At 39.3% G+C, this 23,921-nt stretch overlaps 1 protein-coding gene and 1 long non-coding RNA gene across 2 annotated transcripts in view; both read right to left on the bottom strand.

Annotated features, from left to right (window-relative positions):
• The window catches only part of LOC309811323, a 31,104-nt gene extending 7,811 nt beyond the window's left edge, over positions 1 to 23,293 (bottom strand). Inside the window, exons 1-2 of the long non-coding RNA XR_014295132.1 lie at positions 22,913 to 23,293; positions 620 to 660 (exon numbers count right to left, since the gene is read on the bottom strand). This is a non-coding gene — a long non-coding RNA (uncharacterized lncRNA). The remainder of the gene's footprint in view (positions 1 to 619; positions 661 to 22,912) is intronic.
• Positions 1 to 23,921, bottom strand: part of ALDH8A1 (aldehyde dehydrogenase 8 family member A1) — a 459,215-nt gene that overhangs the window by 110,464 nt on the left and 324,830 nt on the right. The gene's annotated exons all lie outside the window — the stretch shown is intronic.

Here is a 23,921-nt window from a genome sequence, read left to right as displayed (position 1 = left end):
AAATGAAAAGAGTCAATTAAATTAACATGTATAACTACTGTGTGTTATAAAGAAGAAAACAAATGATCTTGTAAGAGAAAATATTTACAGTACATATAAGACAGTGGCTTAATACCCCTAATACAAAAAGAGCTCTTGCAAATTAATTAGAAAATGACAGATGTGAACAGGCAATTTGCAGCAGAGGAAATACGAAGGACCAATAAACCTAAGAAAAGATGTTTGACACCCACGTTAATAATCATGGAAGTGAAAACTGAAACACCTGATCATCACTTGGGATGGAGGGAGAGTGTTCCTACCAGCATGAAGTAACTTCAGACAAGGCCTGACACCCACTGTTGGTAAGTCTTGGGGGTAATCCTTACTCTTGAACACTTGGAATGGTTCTGTAAATTGCTTCAGTCCAAAGGTAATCTGCCAGCATTTGTCAAAATATAAAAATGCAGAGAGACTTTACCTGCAATCTCAGTTCTGTGTAGTTATATGGCAGAAATAAAAATAAACTATATAAACCTGTATACAGGTGTGCTTATTGAAGGAAAAACGCAGAACCGTGTGATGGTTAAAAGCACAGCCACCAGAGTTAGACTCAGTGAAATTCAAATCCATAACTTACCTTGTAAGTTATTCAATCCTTATGTGCTTCAATTTTCTTATCTGCAAAAAAAGAAGGCAAAATAATATTTATCTCATGAAATTTTTTTAAAGATTAAACGATAGAATGCATGTTAAGTGCTTAAAACATTGTCTACTATATTTTAATACCAAATAAATATTGGTTAATACTATCATTATTTGTAATAACAAGAACAACCTGGATATCCATCAGCAAGGAGAATAATTGAACAAACTGTACTATGAAGCCATTAAAAATAATGAGTCATATCTGTATGCATGTATTTGTCCAAGATACATTCAGTGAAAAAGTACAAGCTACAGCTTGATATACTGTATAATGCCAATTTTAGAATAAAAGCAAAACTAAATAATTATTTCACAGATGTGCCTACTTTTGTAGAAGGATAAGATTGTGATATTAACCATGTTTGTTTTTTTTTCTTCCAGTAGTTCACATTTTACCCCCTTCTACCATTACCCCCATTCAGGCCCAGGTATGTTGTTCCCAATGAGGTATGAACAGACAAAAGAATCGTCCTAGCAACCAGTTTCCAAAAAGTCAACCTTGCAAATATTTGAGGGTTGGAGAAGAGAGGGGTCTCCCCACTGCCTGACTGGAAAAAGGTATCTGACAGACATGAAAATACAAAATATGTGTACAAGCATGCATATTAAAGGTTGGAGAGGAGATGCTCCCAGCTTGGGGAGAGATGAGAGTGTATTGGGAGGAAAACAGTGAGTGTGGAGGTGAGCCTGGAAGAAAGGGTCCCAATGCCAAAAGCCTCAGATGGAGCCTGTGTAACTGGAAAACTACAGCTAGGATGGTGGGATCTAAGACCAGAGGAAACTGCACTCGATTTCCAGGTGGAGGCCAGGGAGGCTGGTAAGAGCCTGCAGAGGAAATGGCTGTAGGGAGCCAGGCAGGTAAGGCGTCACGCAGCCTGGCACAGAGTGCTGTGGCTCAGACATGGCACAGAAACCACCATACCTGACAGGGTCTGACAACAGGGGCCAATGCATTTGTGGGAACCAGTGACCAAGGCCCAGATGAAGGAAGTATCAATATCACTATGATTACCAAGAATCAGATGCTGTTCATGCTCTCCCTCCCACTCAATTTCTTGGTACTACATAACCTCCTCCCTGAAATGCAGACCCAGTTATAGGAAAAAAGGAGGTTATTCCAAATTAACTGAGACTCAGTGGCCACCTAACTGATGGGATGGAACCTCAAGCCAGAAATTAATTTGAGTTAAAGAAAAATTAAGTTATATGTCTTCCTCATCAAAGTTGTGGACTCATACCAGTTACAGGCATTTTAATATATTTATATGTAGATGATGAAAATACAAATTGTTAAAATGGATCACCTAGAAGCAGGGGAGAGGTCATAGAGCTGGAAGGGGAAGGAGAAATTATGAGTTTTAATTTAGATATTTCTGTAAATTTAAATAGTTGAAGCAAATAGGCATTCCTTGTGTCAGTTAATTGACTGGAATAGTATTAAATGTAAAGACAAGTGCAGATGCAACAGCAAGTTAAAAATCATTTTGTAGTACATGATAAAAGTCATGATTCAAATGCCTATTTTGGGCGAATTATTAATATTTTTATGCCTCAGTTTATTTATTTATAAGATGAAGGGGTTGGATTAAGTGATTTATATAATCCATTCCTGTTCTTTAAAAGGTACAACCCCATATGATAGAAAAGAGTCGTATTTGTGAAGGACCTTGGATAAGTAAAGACCCTTCTAAGTTAATGTTCTAAAGATAGCAGCTATAGGAACTACAGTGGAAAAACAGCACTGTTCCATGAAACAGGGGTTTGGTTGCCAGTCTCAGCTCTGCCAGTTATTGTCTGTGTAACCTTGGGCACGACAGTTTAAACACTTTGGGTTTCAACTCTCTAAACATCTCTGAAGTAGAAGTGCCCAAACCTGTCTGTACACTAGAATCAATCAGAGGTTTCAAAAAATACACATGCCATACATCCAATAGGAATATGTACACATGCTACCAAAAACATGTACAAGAATGTTCACAGCAGCACTATTTGTATTTACTCAAAACTAGAAACAATCCAAATGCCCATCAAAAGTAAAGTGGATAAAGAAAGGTTGGTATACTCGTGATTGGATACTATAGAGCAGGGGTCAGCAAACTTTTTTCTGTCAAGTGCCAGATAGTAAATATTTTCAGCTTTGGCAGCCAAACAGTCTCTGTGGCAACTAAATTCTGGCACTGTTGTGTGAAAGCAGCTGTAGACAATACAGAAACAAATTAGCCTGAAGGCTTCATGATCCATGCAGGAGGCAGACAGGAGACCTGCCCTGGGTGCTGCCAGCCCTCTCACTATAGCTCACTTCTAATCTTGGCCTAGCCACACTGGCCTTCTTTATTTCCCTCAAAAGCACCAAATTCATTCCTGCCTTAAGATTTCTGCACTTATTATTCCCAATGCTTCTGCGGTCTGCCCCAAACTCTTCGCCCATCTGGTCCCTTTTTATCATTCCTAACTCTCAGGTACCTCCGCAGTAATGCCTTCATTGGCCAGCCAATCTATTTGCATCCCCATCACTCTATCCCATCATCTTTATCACATCACCTTATTTTCATCATAGCACTCCCTTATCTATTATCCATTTTTAATTATTGCCTGGTTTCCCTGTGCAGAACATAACCTTCATAAGAGAAAAGTTGTGTGCTTCTCTCTGTTGGAAACAATTATCCAAGACTCAGAAACAAGCAAAAGAAATTACTGTGTGCACACTTAGTTTTAGTACTGGGCACTGTCTAGAGCTGTAAAGGACCTGTCCTGTAAAGGACCATGCAGTAGATATTTAGGCTTTGTGGGCCAGAAAAATCAAAATGGAGGCTATTATGTAGGATGCAGGTACTTATATCACAACAGAGAAACAGTTTTCACAATTTTAAAATTGATACCATTCAAAACAAAATAATAATTGAATACAGTTTCTGATAATATAGGTCTATAAATATGAAGAGTGAAATTCTTTTGGGGAGTATACATTTTGCTTCATTGAAGTTCAAAGTATGATCGAAATCAATAGCAAATGTTCATCTAATGCTGATCTGTACTGAGATTTTATATATCTCATCTTCACACAGATAGGTAGTGCCAAACCCTGATAGAATGTGATTCAATTGAGAATATTCATTTATAAAATTCTATTACAGTCTCCTCTTGACATTTGCTCAAAAAATCATAATAAAACTTTACCACTGCTAAGCCATCAGAAGAAGAAGAAGAAGGAGAAGGAGGGGGAGGGGGAGGGAAAACAAATAATTAGCCTGGCAGTGCTTCAACAAAACTTTATTCACAAAACAGGAGGCTGACCCCCTGCTATATAGCAATGAGAACAAACAAACTGTAACTACATGCAATAACATGGATGAATTTCACAAACATTCTGTTGAGTAAGGGAAGCCAGATACAAAGGAACATACACTGTGTGGCTCCATTTATATAAATATCAAAAATAGGCAAAAGTGAGGCTTCCCTGGTGGTGCAGTGGTTGAGAGTCCACCTGCCGATGCAGGGGACACGGGTTCGTGCCCCAGTCCGGGAAGATCCCACATGCTGTGGAGCGGCTGGGCCCGTGAGCCATGGCCGCTGAGCCTGCGCGTCCGGAGCCTGTGCTCCACAACGGGAGAGGCCACAACAGTGAGAGGCCCGCGTACCGCAAAAAAAAAAAAAAAAAAAAAAAAAGGCAAAAGTAAGCTATGATGTTAGAAGTAAGAATATATAGTGGTTATCTTGGGAGAGAGTGACTAATAGGGGGCCTAGAGGGGTGTCTTCTGGTCTGGATTGATCTATTACTTGATTTGAGACTGTATTCACTTTGTGAAAATTAGTGGAACTGTACACTTTGTACTTTTTTTTTTCTGATGTAAGCTTGACTTCAGTGAAAAGTTTACATAAAAATTAGATATTTCAGGATCTCATTCTGTAAGAATCTGCATTAGTTGGTTGGAGGTGTGGCCTTAGCGTTTGTCCTAAACCAGGCTTGAAGACTTAAATGACCTCCCCAAGGTCACAGTATTGGCAGAGCTGACACAGAGCAATTTCTTACAGAGCAAAGTCTTACAGAGCAAGTTCTTAGAGTTCTGGGCGTGGAGTAAGTCAGCTGTGCAGAAAGAGAGCACACACAGTACTTGCCCTTGAGAATGGACTGGTAATTAGCTAAAGGAAGCCAACTTTACATTCCAGACTTTAACCTAGAGTGATATTTGCACTGTCACCTGAATATTCTCATTGGCTTCTGCCACTTGGGCAGCACCCAGTTCAGAGCTTTGTAGATTTCTAGAGTTACCGGGAAGCTGCCAGGAGGCTTTCAGAGCTCAGCATGAGCACAGTAGCCGGCCCTCCAAGCAGATGATCCCAGCATTCTTTCTAGTTCCCTGAGCCTCTTAACCTTTCTATAAGGCATTGTGGTATAGCAGACACAACCTGAAGTTTGGGTTGAAACAGATAAAACTTCACATTCTGGTTTTGCAATTTGTTGGCAAATTACTGAGTTTTACCCAACTCTAATTTTTCTCATTTGTGAAAATAGGCATAAAATCTCCTCCCACTTACTTCATCCCCCACACCCCATGACATGCCAAGTTTCTTTTCCTCTTTTTGTATTCAATATTCATTGAGCCAACATTTATGTGTCAAACACTATGAAGGCTTAAGGATTATCTCACTTAATCCTTGTCAGTAAGCAAGGTTCATTCATGAACCACATTTTATACATGAAGAAACTAGGAATCAGAGAACTTAAGTGACCTGTCTAAGGTCACAAAGGTAGTAAGAGATAGAACCAATTTCCTGCTGAAGAAATCTAACTGGGAGCCTAGCCCTTAACCTCTGCTTGGGAAGAAGACAGTACCTGGCAGCTGTCACTGTGTGCGGCACATGGATGATATTCAATAGATGTTAATTCTGCATTTCCTTTTTCCTCAGAGAGCTATGAATCAGAGCTGAGGCTTAACAGTCAGAAAATCTAGCTTCTAGTGGCTTGGTAAGTCATTTTTATTTCCTTACCAGTATAATAACGACACTGGATTGGATAAACATGAAATGCTTCTCCTTAAGCTAAATGAATCTGTACTCTCTATGAATGCTTGCTCCAAACAGAAAGTAGGACAGAACATTTTTGTCCTAAAATTTTATGAAAATTTTGCATTTGCCTCCATAATCTGAGTTTCTTTTAAAAATAGATATTAAATTGTGTACTAGCCAAACCTCTACCACACACATACTGACCCACGCGCACCTCAACCCATCCTGAAGCTCCTGTTTGACCCTTTACTCCAGGGACACCTCACTCATGGTTGCACATTCCCAAGGGCGTCTTAAAATCAACTCTCAACTTGGTTTGAAAAGCAGAGTTTTTTGTTGATTTCTTCAAGCCTCTGTACCTGTACCATCCTACTAATTTGTGCGACGTGAAAGCATATGACACAGAAGCTCTCCCACACCTGACATGAGTCCCTAAAATTCATCTACAATGGAAGAAATTATTCTCATTAAAACAATCTATGCACTTTTGACATCTTGCCAACTTGGCAGATAATGCTGAATTTTCTGCAAATTGAAAAGTGGTGATGGTGATGTAGTTGGTCATGATGGTACTGATAAAATATAACCCTGTTTCCATATGGGATGGTTTCTTTTATAAGAAAAAGATAAAATATGGACCAGATTTGGAAACCATTAGACCAGCAAGAACATGTAGAGGGGAAGAATGGCAAATTCACAGGCGAAACTAAGGACTATTTTCCTCTTACTCACTTTCTGGTCATTTGCCTACATCTAAAACCCAATTAATATTTAAGGGAGAATGAGTTTTGTTCAAGCCATTTGCAGAAGTAAAAACAAAAGTTGATTTGAGTACTAAACCAATATTTTGCAGAATTTTAGAGTAATATTTAAAATAAGTTGTTATAATTTATGGGATATACATAGAAGCATAACATTTTAAAAAACAAACCATTAAAAACCACTGTTAATTTTGGATGGCACAACAGCCAGTAGGGTTGAAAGATTTAGCATTCCAGTAATAAGAGTTTGGAATTCCAAAACAGAAAAATTGTCATTTTTATTGTTTTGCTTAGTTTGGTTTTATTCCAGGAAATTAGGAGACAGTGGGCTAGACAGTATAGATGACAAGTCATGATGTGAATGCTTCCTATGAGACAGGAAATGCTTTCAGACCCTGCACATGACCCCCGACAAAGTCTGATCTTTGTTTTCAGTACATCCCTTTGCTTCTTTTTACTTAATCTATGTACTGTGTCCAGATGAGACAGAGAGAAAACTGCAATTATAGGATAATATGCCTGCTAAAGAAATTGCTCTTATGGCACCGAGGAATAAGTGAACACACTTCCCACTGATTTATGAAGATATACTTGATATAAATGGAGTGACTGGCTATAGTAGCCTTTCTAAGGATTTCATCATAAACTTTTTCAGTTCCCAAATGCTAGTGGTTTCAAACACACACACACACACACGTGTGTGTGTGTATATATACACACACACATATATGATTGGTTTTCAAGTGATTTCAGATTTTTAAAAAAGGAATCACTAAACATCAGTTTTAACAATGAGTACATGTTGAATTTGTGTTTCTGAGCTATTACTATTTTGGTCATGCAGACTTTGGGAATTAATAACCCAGAATATTTCCTTTATCATTTTGACACTGATTCATGCTGTCTTTGAATCTGCCCACCTGGAAGTGTCATGAAAATTTTTCCTTAAAAAACTGGAGTTGGCTTCAGTTCAACTCTGATTCCATCCATTGTCCGAAAGGCATGCTCTTATTGTTGCAAAAAAGAAAAAATATATATATAATGCATTTTAAAATTATTAAATAATGCTAACTGAAACGTAAATTTACAGTAACATTAGTACAAAGTTATGGTAAAAATCTTTCCTCCTGTAAGTACTTCTGATGAAATTATAGCAATATTATTTCAAGCTGAACCAGAAAACTGCAATAGAATATGTTTCAGCCCATTTGCTATACAACAAGTCTTTATTGCTAAAATCCCATTTTTCTTTAGTATCATTTTTAAGGCATGTATCTGGCCATCGTGTGAGGGGGTGGAATGAGAGCCGTCAGCATTTGAAAAGGGAATTGAGGTGTTGGAAGGGCCATGCTCTTTCCGAAGGCTTTAAAGAAGGACCTTTCCTCGCCTCTTCCAGCTTTTAGTAGCCCCACGTGTCCCTTGGCTTGTAGCAGCGTAACTCCAATCTCTGCCTCTGTCTTTACATCACCATCTTCTCCATGTTTCTGTGTCTTCACGTAGTGTTCTCTGTCTGTATGTCTTTCCCTTTTCTTAGAAAAGAGTCTTTTTGGACTCAGTGCCCACCCTACTTCACATGACCTCATCTTAACTAATTACATCTGCAGCAATTGTATTCCAGATAAGGTCATTCTGAGGTGTTGGGGGTTAGGATGTCAACACGTATTTTGGGGGGCCTGGGGGTACAGTTCAACCCATAACACCTGCCTTAGCAGGTGTTCTAGATGCCAGGATTACAACATGAATATCACAAAGTTCATGCTCTCCAAGTGCAAGGAAACTGACATTAAACAAAACCCAAGAATATCAGTTAGTTATAAGGGCTACATGGACAATTATATAATAGGGCACCTACTTAGACTGGATGATCAGAAAGATCGTTGTAGGGTGACCTTTAAGCTGAGATCCCAAGGCAAGACAGAGGTAGCCAGGCAAAGATAGAGAAAGAGGATTCCAGGCAAAGAAACCAAGGGTTCCAGGGGAGAAGAGCAGTGCTTCTCGCACTGCTCACAGCAAAGTTTGTCAGCAGAAAGGATTTCCTTTCTTTCCATGAATTTATGTATGACTTCACAAATTATTTACTTGAGTTTGAGCTTCTAGTAGGTAATTTTCTGTGAAGTTATGGACAGGTGGAATAGCAACCTAAGAAACGGAACTTTTTGTCTTCTAAAATACAGTATTCATCTTTAGTCTGAAGATGGCATATTGTTTTATGGACTAGGAGGTTATTCTTATTGTTTGACAGCTACATCCCAGATATAACTGAAATATCATTGCAAAACCTGATAAGTCCTACTCATATCTCCTTACAAGATATCAAATCTGATTTGCACTGATGCATTCATAAAAGATATTAGTATCACTTATAAGAGAAGCATCCTCAAATTTATCTTTCCGTTAGTTTGAAAAAATGTAGAAATAGTCATTTTGGTGTAATACAGCTATTTTTCATAGAAGCCACATTTTTCTAAGAACCTTTTTAAATTCTGTAGTATAGGATAGAGTGGCCTAAAGCTGGGCTCTAAATTGTTTCACCTCAAGGAAAATTGAAAACATTGTATGATTAGGAAAACCTGCAGAGAAGATTTAAAGGCTAAAGTCTTTTGCACGTTTTCTATGTCAGATTTGGGTTTGCATTTTTAATACCGTTAGGAAGATTCACATAAAAATGGGGCACATTGTTTCATCTCTGTTGTTTGCAGACATAACCATATTTTACTCACTGAATTATTAACTTTTCCAAAAACCTGTCAGTTTTTAGAAAAAGACCAAGAACTTGTAAAATAACACGTCAGAAACTGTGATTTGGAGAGAGAACAAATGTATCCAACTCCCAGAATAACCTCAGAATTGACCCAACTGAGTCTTAAATAGAAGCTTTCTAAGAATATGGTTGCTTCACATTAACTTTCTATGAATTTTCTCAAACAAATTTTCACTAGGGCCAATGTTGCTCTTAAGATACTCAAAATTTAAAACTGCTCATCTTTTCATCCATTTTGGGGGGGGAAAATATCTAACAAATCCTTAAAAATTAATCAAATTTGCAACACCCTTCCTATGAATAAACATTTCAAGAAATTTATAGGAGAGCTGCTCTTTTCTATTGAGTTATGTATTTTAAATAATTGCATTAGAAGAAAGACATTAGGAGATTCAACACAAGGTTAATTCTGCTCTATCCCTTTGGGTTCTTCTAGATTAGTCTAAACAAAGTAGACCAGCATTCATTCATTGATGGGATGCAAAAGTCAGTCATCTCTCTCCCCATCCTGCCCCACCTCCATCTATGGTTCCTAGATGCATTAGACTTAGTCATGGGGCATCTGGTGTCCTGGTCCAGGGGACAGGCACCATGAAGACTGCAGCTACTAAGCGTGATCTACCAGGGCAGCCAGAAAGGAGGTCAGTTCTTATTCAGTTGGGTTTTCTGTTGCTTCTTAAAGCACATAATGATGATTTTCAGAGGTCTGAGTGAAATGCTGGTTCCCTGGAAGAGTTAACAAATGAGCTATGAATATTTTATTAATACTAGCTCATCAAATAATGAACAGAGGCCGGTAGATTCAAAACTCACATATAAATAACTGTTCAGAGTCCATTGTTTGTAGTTGCTGAGAATTAAGATCTACTCTATAGTCTCTATAAATATAATTTCAGAGATAGGAAGGTGGGAATCCAGAATATAGAGAAGGCTTTGAACTTCCTTTGACTAAGCCAGATGTAGGAAGCTATCACTTGTCTACTTTTCACATCACAATCAAAAAGAGACCATCTTCCTTTGGTAATGGAAGTGCATTACAAGAACATGTACCAGAGTCTGTTGGCTTTTTGCTTGGTATTCCTGTTCCTTTTGTACTTCTCAAGTTTTGCACATCAGTAAGTAAGTGAAGACAGTACGTGTAGAAAGAAAAACTTGTCCTTGAGGTAGTTTGCAGCTTCAAGGAACAGAACAAGTGTCAGCCTATGAAAGAAAAGAGCAACTCACTCAGTGTCAAAACAAATGAAATCTGCTGTCTTAGGGGGAACAACTTTCTGGTACAGGTGAAGGAGCACTTTCTCTGCATGAGAACCGCATCATCTTGGCAAGCTGTTTGAGTGAACCAGACTGCGGTGGGGAGTTTTTCCCCAAACCTTTCATTACGCCACCCTGACTTGCTACCAAAAGTTGCCTGGGCTTGTCGATACTAGTGAGTTCTGTGCATCAGTAGGGACTGAGAAATATAAAAAAAGAAGAAACTTTTCATTACGCCACCTTTCATTACGCTACCCTGACTTGCTACCAAAAGTTGCCTGGGCTTGTCGATACTAGTGAGTTCTGTGCATCAGTAGGGACTGAGAAATATAAAAAAAGAAGAAACTTCACAGATGTGGGTTATTTCAGAAAAGTGGAGAAGAGAAGGAAGGAGACTGCAAATCTTAGGGAAAATATTAATATTATGATTCAGATACACCTGAGGTTTCCATATGCTTTGCAGATTCAATTTATGTGGTGAAGCACACATCTTCTTTCTTTGTTTACTCTTCCAGATTCTCCTCTTGATCCTCCTCCAACTTGGGAATTTCTTCTGCTGGATTTTAAAGCTGTGATTTTAAAGCAGTCTGCTCTGGCCTAGGCAGATTTGTTTGATCATGATGATTCCCTAGGCAAGGACTAGACAAAGCAGCATAGCAAACAAGATGCTTCTAGAATAAGCAACTCCCCAAAATTTGTTTGTTCAAGTTCCCCGAATAGTTATCTTTTTATTGCATTTGAGATAGAAATTCTCATAGCTATAGTTCAGAGAAAGCGAAACACAGTAAAAGTTATCATTCCCATCATAATCGAAGTGAGTCAGTTGCAGACACAAGAGGCGGGGGAGTAGGGGGGAGAGGGCTGTGCTTTACATAGGCATTCTGAAATCTAAGACCTTTTCATCGGTGAAGGGGCTGACAAACTACAGCCCCCAAGTCAAACCCAGCCCAATTCTAGAAGCTAAGAAGAGCTTTTACATTTTTAAAGTGTTGTAGAAGCAGTAGCAGCAGCAACAGAAACCTTATATATCCTCAAAGCCCTAAAATATTTATTATCTGACCCTTTACAGAAAAATTTGCTGACCCCTCATGTGAGCCTACAATTCCCTAGAGCTTTAAGTGTTTCTTCGGGTTCCTGTAAGTAACCACTGATGAGAAGAAAGAGGGTGTGGAGGATTTTGTGGGAGGTGTTAGAAAAGGGCCTGGAGAAGAACTATGCACCCGGTATCTGCATTCCTTTGGGCAGAACTCAATCACGTGCCTACAGCTACCTGCAAAGGAGGACAGGAAATACAGTCCAGCTCCTTGCCAAGGAGGAAAATAAATCTGGTTGGTGAAAATGCCAGTGTTACAAGGCACACAAGATTAACTGCTCAAAAAATTAAATAGGCAGTTGTTGAAAAGTTCAGGAAAAGGCTAGAGCACTTCAGACTGAGGTTATGAGGTTATCATGGTGGTTTCCCAGAAGAGGTCAAACTGTGATGGCCAATCATCAAGAGAGTGGGAAGTGTAGGTAACTGGAATGAGATCATCAAAGCACAAGGGTGGAAAATGTAAGGCTTGCATAGGGAATCATATTTCACAAGGAAAGAAGCTTCACAGGGAAGTTCTAGGAAATACTCTTTAGAAAGACTGGGTTCCACTGGTAAAAGGCCTTGAGTGTCAGGCCATGGCAGGCAGTATATATGGAGGCTGACTTTTAAAAATCATCCAACCAGTGATTTTTTTTTCCTAATTTTTAATGTATTTGTTTATTTTTGCTCTATGGCTGCATTGTCTATGAGTCTGGAAACCTGCATCTTGAGTTTCTTCACAGATTTCTCTAGGTGAAGACTACCTTCAGAAGATAGGAGTGTTAGGATTTCAAGAAGCAAAATGAAATGATAAAAATTGATCCATCTCTTTTTTAAAAAGTCAAATTTGTAAATTATACATTTATAAGAGAATATGATAACATTTATGGTCAGTTTAAAGAAGAATAATAAAATGAACACTCAGGCATGCACCATCAACATAAGTAGAACAGAATATTGTCCATATTTGGGACACCCCCCTTACACCCCCACCCATGCCTCCTTGATCACATCTCCCTCTCTCTATTGCCCCCTTCCAAGAAACAATAATTCTGCATTTTATATAGTTACATTATATAATTGCATTTATAATTATAACAATAATTCTGCATTATATAGTTGCATTTTATATAGTCTGCATTATATATAGTTGTTCCTTGCTATTTATAGTTTTACCACTTACATATGGATCTCTATAAATACATTATTTAATTTTACCTAATTTTGACCTTTGTACAGATGGAATCATATTAAACATATTCTTCTGTGACTTGTTTTTCTTAATATTACACTTCTAAGATTCATGCAAGATTCTACTGTATGTTATCCATTCTACTCTAGATGGTCATTCCTGTTTCTTTTTAAATTGGAGAAAAATCTACCTCTTCCAAAGAAGACATTAAAATGAATACTAACAAAACAGAACAAAATAAAACAAAAACCAGGAAATAAGATGCTAGTGAAGGATGCATTGCTCTTTGTTTGTAGAATATTTGAAAAGTCCAGTGTACCTCTCCTTGGGACTCCTTATTCTTACAGGAGTATAAAGTTTGGCTTACCATGTTTTAACTTGATTTGCCGTGACATTTATCTGTACTCTTTTTGGTGGTTTGTTTTTTCGAAGCACCAGTTCCTGAATGTGATCGAAGGGCTGTGGCTACTTTAGAGACTGCCCCTGTCCCTTGGTCTTCACCCTGCCAGTTAAGAACATTCAAGGCACTTTTGTGCTACCAGGTCTCAGATTCTACTTCAGGACATTTTTTGCATGGGTCTTTTTGAGAGAATTTCCTTGCAAACCTCAGGCCCTTGACAACACGTGACTTGGCTTTTATAATCCAGTTCTTCCAGATATAATGTAAGTCTGACAGTGATAATTTCATGTTAGTCATCTTCATTGTTAGACTTTTGTGCTTGAGTATATGAATGATTCAATTTCATACATGAAATAAACCCTGTCTCCTTCACATCTTGAGGCTCGCTCAGAGAACGCTTCTCAGCTCCAGATGATACATCTATTTACCCATCCACCCCGGAAAGCTTGGAAATCCTGAATCGGAACCCAGGGAATGTCTACGTACTGTCCCATAAGAGAATCTCAGCTGCTCAGTTCTCACTATCTAATGGAGTTTTCAAGAATATAAACAACGACCTAATCTCTTCCCATAGAAAGAGACAAGAAACTCTTTCTGAGTGGTGGGACATTTTACTTCTCAAACGTTTCTTTAAGTTTCTTTTCCTTTTGGTTTTATATTTCACATTCAGGTCTCAATTCTGAATAATTAGCATATGTTTGCCTCATGAGAACAACCTGAGTTGCAAAAACTCATTTTTAAGCTTCTCTGCTTAAAGCAATCAGGTCCATAAATTATACATCTGTTACCTGATATGCATTTTCTAATAGACGGTCTAAAACCATCCCACGTGAATATTCATTTTCACATTAAAGGTAGAAAAAGCCTGGAAGCCTAATTTTCTGTTTTGTTTTGTTTTGTTTTCCTTTCCTTTTGCCAAGAGGCAGATACTCTTCTTTTGAAAATCCTATTTATTCCTGATGGGAAGTTTTATTTCTATCTTCAGATACATTATTTTAGATGTGTATAATCAGTTCAGCAAACTGCTTCTTAAAGTAATAAATAAATATCAAATTAAACTTGCAGTTAGAGTTTACTAAAAATATAGGTTGTTATAATTTTGTTGGTAGAAGTACAGAAGTAGAAATGATTAATGATGATTACTAATTACACAGCTGCATTCAGAGAACACAAGTCTATAGAACCATGGATTTAAAATTGAATAAGGGCTTCATCCTAGGAAAACCCATTGTAGACAGTGTCTAAATGTAGCTCATTTCTAGTCTGTACTTTATCAACCCCATCACCTGCCATCACTTCGCTTAACAAAGAAAACCAGAAAAATAAAGCACTAGAATGACCATCTCATTCTTCTTTCCTTGTTGTTTTGTTGACTGTTAATTTGTGTTTAAAAAACACCATCAATGTGAGAAATTACCAGGTATTAATAATAATGAAGAGGCAATTCTGACTTCTTTCTTTCCTAAATTTTGGATAATCTGTCCTGGCATTTCATATTAAAAATGGCTGGGACTTCCCTGGTAGCACAGTGGTTAAGAATCTGTCTGCCAATGCAGGGGGCACGGGTTCGATCCCTAGCCTGGGATCGATCCCTGCCCTCTCCTGAGTGACGCAGAGCCAACTGCAGAGCTGGAGAGAAATGAGCCTGACAGATCCTCCTGTGACCCCCCAGCCTGGTGCCTCCTGTCAGAGAGAGCCAGCCAGGGGCAGAGATGGATGCAGTGAGCATCAGGGCGAATGCAGGATCAGAGCTGCTGACACACTGGCCTCTCGCCTTTGACAGCCCCTCAAACTGCTGGGGCTCCATAAAGGAAATAGACATGTGGAAACAGAGATGACAAAAGGCTTTTCCCTCCAACTGCTCAGCTTGTGGTACTGGATTTTGGAGGATTAAAAAACAAACAAACAAACAAACAAAAATATTGCTTATTCTCTCTGGGCTTATCAAGTGTTTTGTCTCATTTTTATAAAATATAGCCTTAGCCTAAGAGCCTTGTTTGCATGAGGGTGTGTCCTGTACATAGGTGGAAATTTTCCATAATTCTTTCGATTCTGTTTTATGTCCCTCCCTCCTTTGTTCAGTGGTTCAGAGTCTCTCTTGTGATCCTAATATGCTCTAATCCTAGGGATTAACTTTGAGATTTTAAAGCTTCAAGGACCAAAATGGTGGGGAAAAAAGAAATCAGAGCTCTTTGGGGAATAGGGTCAAACATTTGCCAGATGTCTGTATGAAGAGCAGATATGACTCTTTTCTTACTTTTCTTACTTCAACCATCCAATTATATTTTTAAATGGTTATTTAGCCAATACTATGTCAAAGGCACCATATGCCCATTTCTTTTAATCCTTCAATTCAGCAAATTAACTGAGGTGACCAATTTCATCACTAAAATGGTCACATTGGTTGTGCACTTATGTCTCTTTTCCACTTGTGGTTTTTCCCAATTCCTGTGTCTGAGGCAGGTGTTGACAATTGTTACTGTGTGATGGGAATATTTAGAAACACCAGCACAGTTGGGTGGACAAATGTCTTCATCAGGAAGTCATGAATTGGCTTGTGATAAGGAAAGGTCGATTTGAAAACCATCTTCCCCTTGGTCTCATTTGGACTTTCTCTTTCTTTTGTTGCTCTCTGTTGAGAATTCTGCCCTTTAAGTCTCTGCAAAGCCTGTCTTGCTGGCACTCTCCTACATACACATGCCTTCCTTGTAATCATCTTACCACTTTCTAAGAGAAAGTTGTAGATTCATATAGTAAGAAACAACAGTTGGTGTCAGCTCTCTCTTAAACAATAGACTTCAGAAACAAAAGAAAAAGATTCTACATGCCAAGATGCACAAGCAAGTAGTTCTGAAATCACACTGGTCTTTCACCAGCACCAGGATGAGCTGCATCCCAGGCAGCCTGGTGAGCAAATTCTGAAGCTTTCTTTTCATTACAAGGCAAAAGTCCATCGCACTGCCATTGGCCTGCAGCACACTTTTTAACTTAAAAGCAAATTCTTATTCTTTGAAGACTAAACATTAAAAAAACCCAAACCACCCTTAAACCTCAACAAATTTCAGTCTCTCTGGAAAAGCAGTTGATAAATACACTCAAACTGTGAATATATTTTCACACGGTTAAGCATTTACTTATTAAAAAATAATATATGTTTCTGGACAGAGCTCTCTTTTGAAAATCTCCCCAGGGTCAGATCATGTACATATAGTCTGTGGAATCAAGGTCTTGTAGGTAAGAGAAATTATTTTTGTTGTATGAATTCCTCAGGAAAGAAGATCATGCCAGGATAGCCATCTACTTTTTTTTTAAATTTAGATTCTCCACCCTATAATAATCTACTATAAATTGTATTTCTGGTAGCTTGGTAATGTGTCAACTTGGTGAGGATGAACTACATTTCCCAAATTTCTGTTCCTGTATGTTTCAAGTGCAGGTGGGCTATAAGAAAGCTGCTGTGGGAGATGCAGAGGGAAGAAGGGAAACAGCAGCCCTATTCTCGCTCATCCGCACTGTTGCTTACCTGCTGGCTGTGGCCAGACTTACAACTGTCTCATCATCCTTGGATCCTCCTTCAGCTTCTCTGATTCCTGCACCAGGTGAGCAGAAAGGAGCACCTGCTCTCCACACAGTGGTAAGACATTTGTTTGCCAGAAGGTAGGGAATAAATCCCATTAAAAATCAGGGACCTGCAACCCCAGTGAAATGTCTAGGTGTCCAGTCTGTGGCATGTTAAGGTATCTTTTCTGACCCCTTTACTGAGTGACCTCATAACCTACGGGTGTGAGCAGAGGCCCAGAACAAGAGCAAGATCTATAAGAAGCCCAGACCACCACTGGTTGTTACCAAACGCAAATTCATGTGCCCAAGGCACAGTGAGGCCAAATAAACGTGGGAGTTTGGAGCAAAGAAAGGTTTATTGCAGGGCCATGCAAAGAGGTGCGGTGGTTCATGCCTCCCAAGACCCTGAACTCCCCGAAGGGTTTCAGCAAAACATTTTTAAAGGCCAGGTGAGGGCGGGGGGTGGTCGCAACATATATGATCAGTTTGTGCACAATTCTCTGATTGGTTGATGTTGAGTAACAGGGCAGTGTCACAGGGGTTCACATTATCAATCCTTAGGCCCCAGGAGGTCTAGGGGTTTATGGTCATCAAGTAGTTAATTTCTTCCATTTGGTGGTGGTTTTAGCATCTGTGAAACAACTCAGGAAGTGTGCATCACATACTATTATCTAGATACTTCAGAGAGAAGCTACAGCAGAGGACGGGTCTGTCCCAGGAAGGCCCCATAGCGTCCTGATCAGTTACACTCGGAGTATCTAATCCAGAAGATCCAATGGTGCTTGAAATGTCACTGTCAGATAGGGATGCTATTTAGAGCCTCTTTCAGATTCCAATAGGTGGCTCACAGTGCAAATCCTTAGGATTTTAGAATAAAGTCCTCCTCTGTGGATAACTATTCTTCTTTTAAGAAATAGCTTACATTTTGCTACTGGGTCTTAGTAGAAATTGAATGCTTGGCCATGGGTCACTAAGGTACTGTGCGACCTGAGCTGTCTAATGGTAGGGACAATGGTCCCTGAAGGATTTCCCACTGAAGGACAGTGGTAAAGGGAAATCCTCCCAGTGCCAGAATTTTGAGCACTGCCCCTGGTTGTCCATTTTGCTTGGAAGGAGAGATGTCCAGAAGTACAAGTCTACACTGATTTATGGGCCATGGCTAATACTTGGCTGGAAGGTCAAAAGAATTGGAAGAAATGTGATTGAAAAATTGGCGTCAGAGAGATCTGGAGGCAAAGTAGCTTGACAGATCTCTCCAAACAGACATGGTATGTGAAGATATTTGTGTTCTATGTGAATGCTCAGCAAAGGGTGAACTCAACAGAGAAATATTTTAAAAACCAGATGGAGAAGATGAGCCGTTCTGTGGACATCAGTCAGCCTCTTTCTCCAGCAACTGTTGTCATTGCCCAAATGGCTCATGAGTAAAGTGACCATGGTGGCAGAGAAGAAAGTTATGCGAGGGCACAGCAGCATAGATGTCTACTTACCAGGGACCACCTGACTATGACTGCTGCAGAGAGTCCAATCTGCTAATAGCAGAGGTCAACAGTTAGCCCCTCTCATGGCACCATTCCCAGCTACTAACTAGCCAACCTGTTGGCAGGTTGATTACATTAGATCAGATCTTCCCTCATAGAAGGGGTGGTGCTTTGTTCTTACTGGAATAGGCACTGACGCTAGATACAGATTTGTCCTCCCTGCTCACAATGCTTCTGCCCAAACCACCACCAAAACCATATACAGAATGATTTATTCACTACCATGGTATTTCACAAAGTATCACTTCTGACCAAGAAACTTATTTCACAGCAAATGAGGTACAGCAATTGCCTCATGCAGCTCACTGGTCTTATCATGTTCCCCATCATCCTGAAGCAGCTGGCTTGATAGAATGATGGAATGGCCCTTTGAAGACTCAGTTATGGTCAGCTGTCCAGGATGCAAATATGTTCTAAATCATCATCCAATATTTGTTTTTGTTTCTCCCACAGCCAGTATTCATGGTCCTGGGAACAAGGGGTGATGATGAGAAAGGCTCCTTCCACTATTGTCCCTGGTGATCCACTAAACTGTTGCTTCCAGTCCCTATGATGTTAGGATATGCTTGTCTAGAGTTCCAAAGGGAGGAGTGCTTCTACCAGGGCACACAATGATGACTCTGTTGAACTGGAGTGCCCCTTGACTCATGCCATTGAATCAAGAGGCACAGAAGGGAGTGATTGAACCTGCGCTGCGTCTACACAAAGAGGTAAAGGGGAGTGTCTCCAATGTTAAAGATCCTCTAGGTTGCCTCTCAGTATTCCCATACTCTGTGATTAAGCTACATCAACTCAATGAACAGGACTCTTAATGACCCAGACCCTTCAGGACTGAAGACTTGGTTCACCCCACCAGGCAAAGATCCACAACTAGCTGAAGTGTTTGCTGAAGATGAAGGGAATATGGAATAGGTAGTGGAAGGAAGTAGTTATAAATACCAGCTATGACCACACAACCAGTTGCAGATATAAGTACTGGAATAGTTATGAGTATTTCTTCCTTACTATGATACGACCATGTATATGTATGAATAATTATATACAGTTTATATACATATATGCATATAAATATATTTATATATATATATATATTTACCCAAATATTTTTGTATTTGTCCTCTTTCTCATGCCCTTATCTAATGTAAGATGTGTTAATAGTAGTAGACTAAATATCTCAGTATATAAATTATAGGATAGCAGAGAGGAAATGTGAATTAGCAAGGAGCACACTAAAATCAAACATCACCCAAAGTCCAAAAAAATTTTTTGGATCCTCTTCTGGGGAAAGGTTAATGTGTTTGAGTTGTACTTGGGATAGATGCATCATGTTAGGTAGAGACATGGCTGTGTTATTATCTTTATTTGGAGAGTAAGTATGATGTAAAGAAATGTGTTCAAGTGCAAGTTGTCAAGAACTAACTTTGTAATGAGTGAACTTGAGGAGGCTGAACTATATTTCCCAGAATCTCTCTCTTGTATATTTCTGGTTAGAATGGGCAGAGGGACATTCTTGTGAAAAATTTGGAGGGTGTGTGAGGCTGCAGCCATTTCATACCTCGTACAGTTGCCTTTTCTCTGCTGTCTCACCTCCTACCAGAGACAGTAGTTGGGCCTGTCACTGCTCTGCCTTCCCTGGATCCTCCTCCAGCTCCTCCAATTCCTGGGCCAGGTGTGTGTGTTTAACTCTGTGATGAAGGGCCCTGCTTCTGCAGGACATCCATGCAATCAAGGTCAGAGGCATTAAGAACTGATACAAGTTTCAATCTCTCCCTTTGAGCTATAGCTTGTGCCTCTGGATTCCAACTTGTTCTAAAATAGGCTCTTCCCCATGTTACATGCACCTTCTTTTCCTGACAGCGTTTCCTTGGACTTCAAGCTCCAACATCAGATGTGAAGACAACAACCTTACAGACATGAATTAACCACACACAACAATTACATCGGGTCAAATCCCTGTAACTATATTATATAAGTATCCCCTAATGTTTCTGCTTCTGTAATTGAACCCTGACTAACACAGTATTTTGGCTGAATTTTAAAAGGTTACATTCTTTAAAAAAAAAAAACTCAATTTTTAAGGGATAATTGACATACAATAAAATGCACATATTTAAATTGTACAATTTGATAAGTTTTGACACTTGCATACACCCATGAAACCATCATTATAATCAAGAGAGTGAAAATACTCATCAGCCTCAAAAATCTATTTCATCCTCTTTCTAACCTCCCCCCACACCTCACTGCTTCTCCCTCCCCACCTCTCCAGACAACCGCTGATGTGCTTTCTCCTATTCTAGATTAGTTTGCATTTCCTAGAGTTTTATTTTATTTTTTAGTTCGTTTTTTGTTTTTTGTGTTTGGCCATACTGCACGGCTTTTGGGATCTTAGTTCCCCAACCAGGTTTTGAACCCAGGCCCTGGCAGTGAAAGTGCCAAGTCCTAACCACTGGACTGCCAAGGAATTCCCTCTAGAGTTTTATATACATGGAATCATACAGTAATGTTCTTTTTTGTCTCTCTTATTTCACTCAACATAATTATGTTGAGATTCATCTCTGTTGTTATGTGTTCATTCTAAAATAGTTGAATCTAAAAGGTTAAGTTCTCTTTTTTTTAAATCTAAGTATAATTGGCTTATAACGTTGTGTTAATTTCAAGTGTACAGCAACGTATTTCAGTTAGACATCTATCTATCTATCTATCTATCTATCTTTCTATCTGTCTATCTATCTATTCTTTTTCAGATTCTTTTCCCTTATAGGTTATTACAAAATAAAAGGTTAAATTCTTAATGAACAACATTTTGTTTAAATATAGGTCAAACACAAGCATTTAGATGCAGCATGACTGGGCATAATTCAGAGAAACAGGAGGCCAGGCAATCAGAGGTGATACATTGGGAGCACTTCCTGATGGCAGGAAGACCTAGAGATGGGAGGAGCGTGAGCTTCTTTGGAAAGAGCTTTGAAAGGCTGGACTCCATGTAAAACAGAAATCTTGACCAGTGGAATAGGGCTGGACTGCGCCATCTCCAAAGTTTATCTAGGAGACTAGGGAGGGACCAGACACCAACCACTGAATTTTGAATGTGGCACCTTCAGAGAAAAACATGGAATGATATCAGCCTGAATACAGATGAGTCACTCTTGTTCTTACCTTGCTTCAGCACCATCAACATATGAATTCAGCAACCACAAAGGGTTCCTTAAAGCCTCCAAATATGAGTCATAGAAAGCAACATAATGTAGTGGACATTTGACTGAAAAGCAGGAGAACTGGATTTTAACCCAGATCTGGCACCTGTTAGCTGTGGGACTATGAATAAATCAGATTCTGTTTCTGAGTCTCATTTTCTCAACTGTAAACTGAAGGAGCTGGATTATGTGATCTTGAAAATCTCTTCAGTCTATGCATCTAAGAGTGGGATAATAAAGGCCTAGAGAAGGAACAGGTGTTGTCATGCCAAGAACCACGTAGACAACCGGAGTCAAATCCCCATGTGTAACTGTAGGCACTACAGCAGAGCCAGCCATCCACCCATCCATTCACCCATCCATCCACTCATCCATCCATCCATCCCTCCATCCATCCATCCATCCATCTATTCATTCATTCAGTAAATATTTAGTCAATACCAATATGTACAAGACATTGTGCTCAACAGTGGAGACAAGAAGATGAATGTGACCCAACGCCTTTCTTCAAGAGGCTCACAGTTCACTAAGAGAAAACAAATTACAACATTTGATAATTTTAATAAATGCATTAAGAACAAAGATGGTGTTTTGGTAATATTTTGATTTTCAGAACCTTATAGAGAGTAAGAGGAAGATAATTTTTGTTATTGAAATAACTGAATATGAGTACATTTAGGGCAAAGAGCACTTCAGAAAGTACTACATGGAGATACAGGAGGGAGAGATTAAAAATGTTACTCTCAAGCATTGTCCCTTTAGGAAACTCATGGTCACCCTTTTTCCTTGGCATATCATACCATATCATATCATATCTAGTTATATATTTCTTATATGTACTAATTATTCAGCAAGCCTTTAGAAAGGAAGAGAAAAGAGAAAAAAATTCTAATCCTACTCTCCATATAGCTAAACAAGTAGCCATTAATTTTCGCTATTAGAAGAGGCCGAAACTGGGAAGCCACAAACTTTCTAAGCAAAGGATACATCATCTAGAATTGGCCAAATTTAATTAATCCAATATTATTAACTTACACTTTTAAATATAAAGGCAATAATTTTAAACCTGAGGTTCATCCTCATAAAAAAATGTTTTTGAGGTTTATGTGATAAACGCTAATGTATTTACTTATTAGCATCTAAATTTTCCAGAGATGACTTTAAATCAATATATTTCTGTTTTCAAAAAAAATCTCCTTTATTCTTTTCAATTTTATCAGAATGAGACAGCTTTAGGTGAGTTGATTAAAAGAGAAGAAACAGCTTATACCAACAGAGAAACTCTGACCATCATTTTTATTTTTTGTTCTTAACATATACAGTTGAAGATAGTAGTAAACACAAAGCATAAGCCTATTTTAATAGTTTAACCTTAAATGCTTAGCTATTCAACAGACCTGGGTGAAGTCTGTTCCTCTCTCTGACTTCCCCAAAGCCAGCAAGCTGGGTCATGTGGCTGGCTGATCTCCCAACACCACCTACCTCCATTCCATGAGATGCCGTCAGATCCCACCCAAAGGAGCCAGTCGTCCCCATGAAACAATGAGCAATTCTTACAAGACACAAGTGGAGCTCTGTTACTGTGGCACAGGAAGGCTTGATAAGATCTCCCAACCACAGCATTCTTTTGTGTCAGCAGACGCAAGTGGGATGTTCCTTCTGCAGCTCATACGGCGCAAGAGGAAGCAGGCTTTGAAACACAATGTTCATTGAAATCGGCTTTCATCTAAGGAATCCCGTGGTGGCTCCTGCTTCACGATGTGCATTCTGTCTGCAGCTGAGCTCTCCTGATGCATTTCCGCTGTTTGTTCTGCAGGGGAAGGCAGCACCTTTATGAGACTCACTCTTACTAGGTAAAGGGCATCACATTGTGCTAGGCAAAGCATACTGTGTCAGGATGTCTCCAGTGAGTCTGGAGCCTAGAAGGAACATTAAAAATAAAATTTAGAAAAACAGTCAAAGCCTCCGCCATCCTGGCTCACTGGTCAAGCACTAGCTCTGTCAGGGGAGGAACATAAAGCTGCCCGGATGACTCTTGGGCAGCACATGTATGCTTGGTGACTTTTGGAGCAGGAAGTATTTGCTGCTTTAGTTATTGCAGTGAGCACAATGCCACAGGCCACAAATAATGGTACTTAACTATGGTCTGAGTGCTGTGGACACTCAGAGAACCTGCCCAGTAGCATGTTGTTCTCCATTATTCATTGTGGGGTGATTCTGGCTCTCAAAAGACAAAAACGGGGAGGAAGAAGTAATCCATAGTGTCAAATCATAAGTAAGAAGTTTCGCCATCTTATTGTCCTAAGTTATTAACAATTCATCTTCTTTTCAGAGAAAAACATTCTGGATTAATAAAGAGTCTCTCCGATTAAGAAGAGGTCTAGGGGCTTCCCTGGTGTCACAGTGGTTGAGAATCTGCCTGCTAATGCAGGGGACACGGGTTCGAGCCCTGGTCTGGGAGGATCCCACATGCCACGGAGTGGCTGGGCCC

The sequence above is a fragment of the Mesoplodon mirus genome, assembly GCF_964341445.2.
Source record: "Mesoplodon mirus genome assembly, chromosome: 10".
Taxonomy (NCBI): Eukaryota; Metazoa; Chordata; class Mammalia; order Artiodactyla; family Ziphiidae; genus Mesoplodon; species Mesoplodon mirus.
Note: the sequence above shows the minus strand (reverse complement) of the source record. Positions and strands in the feature narration are given on the sequence as shown.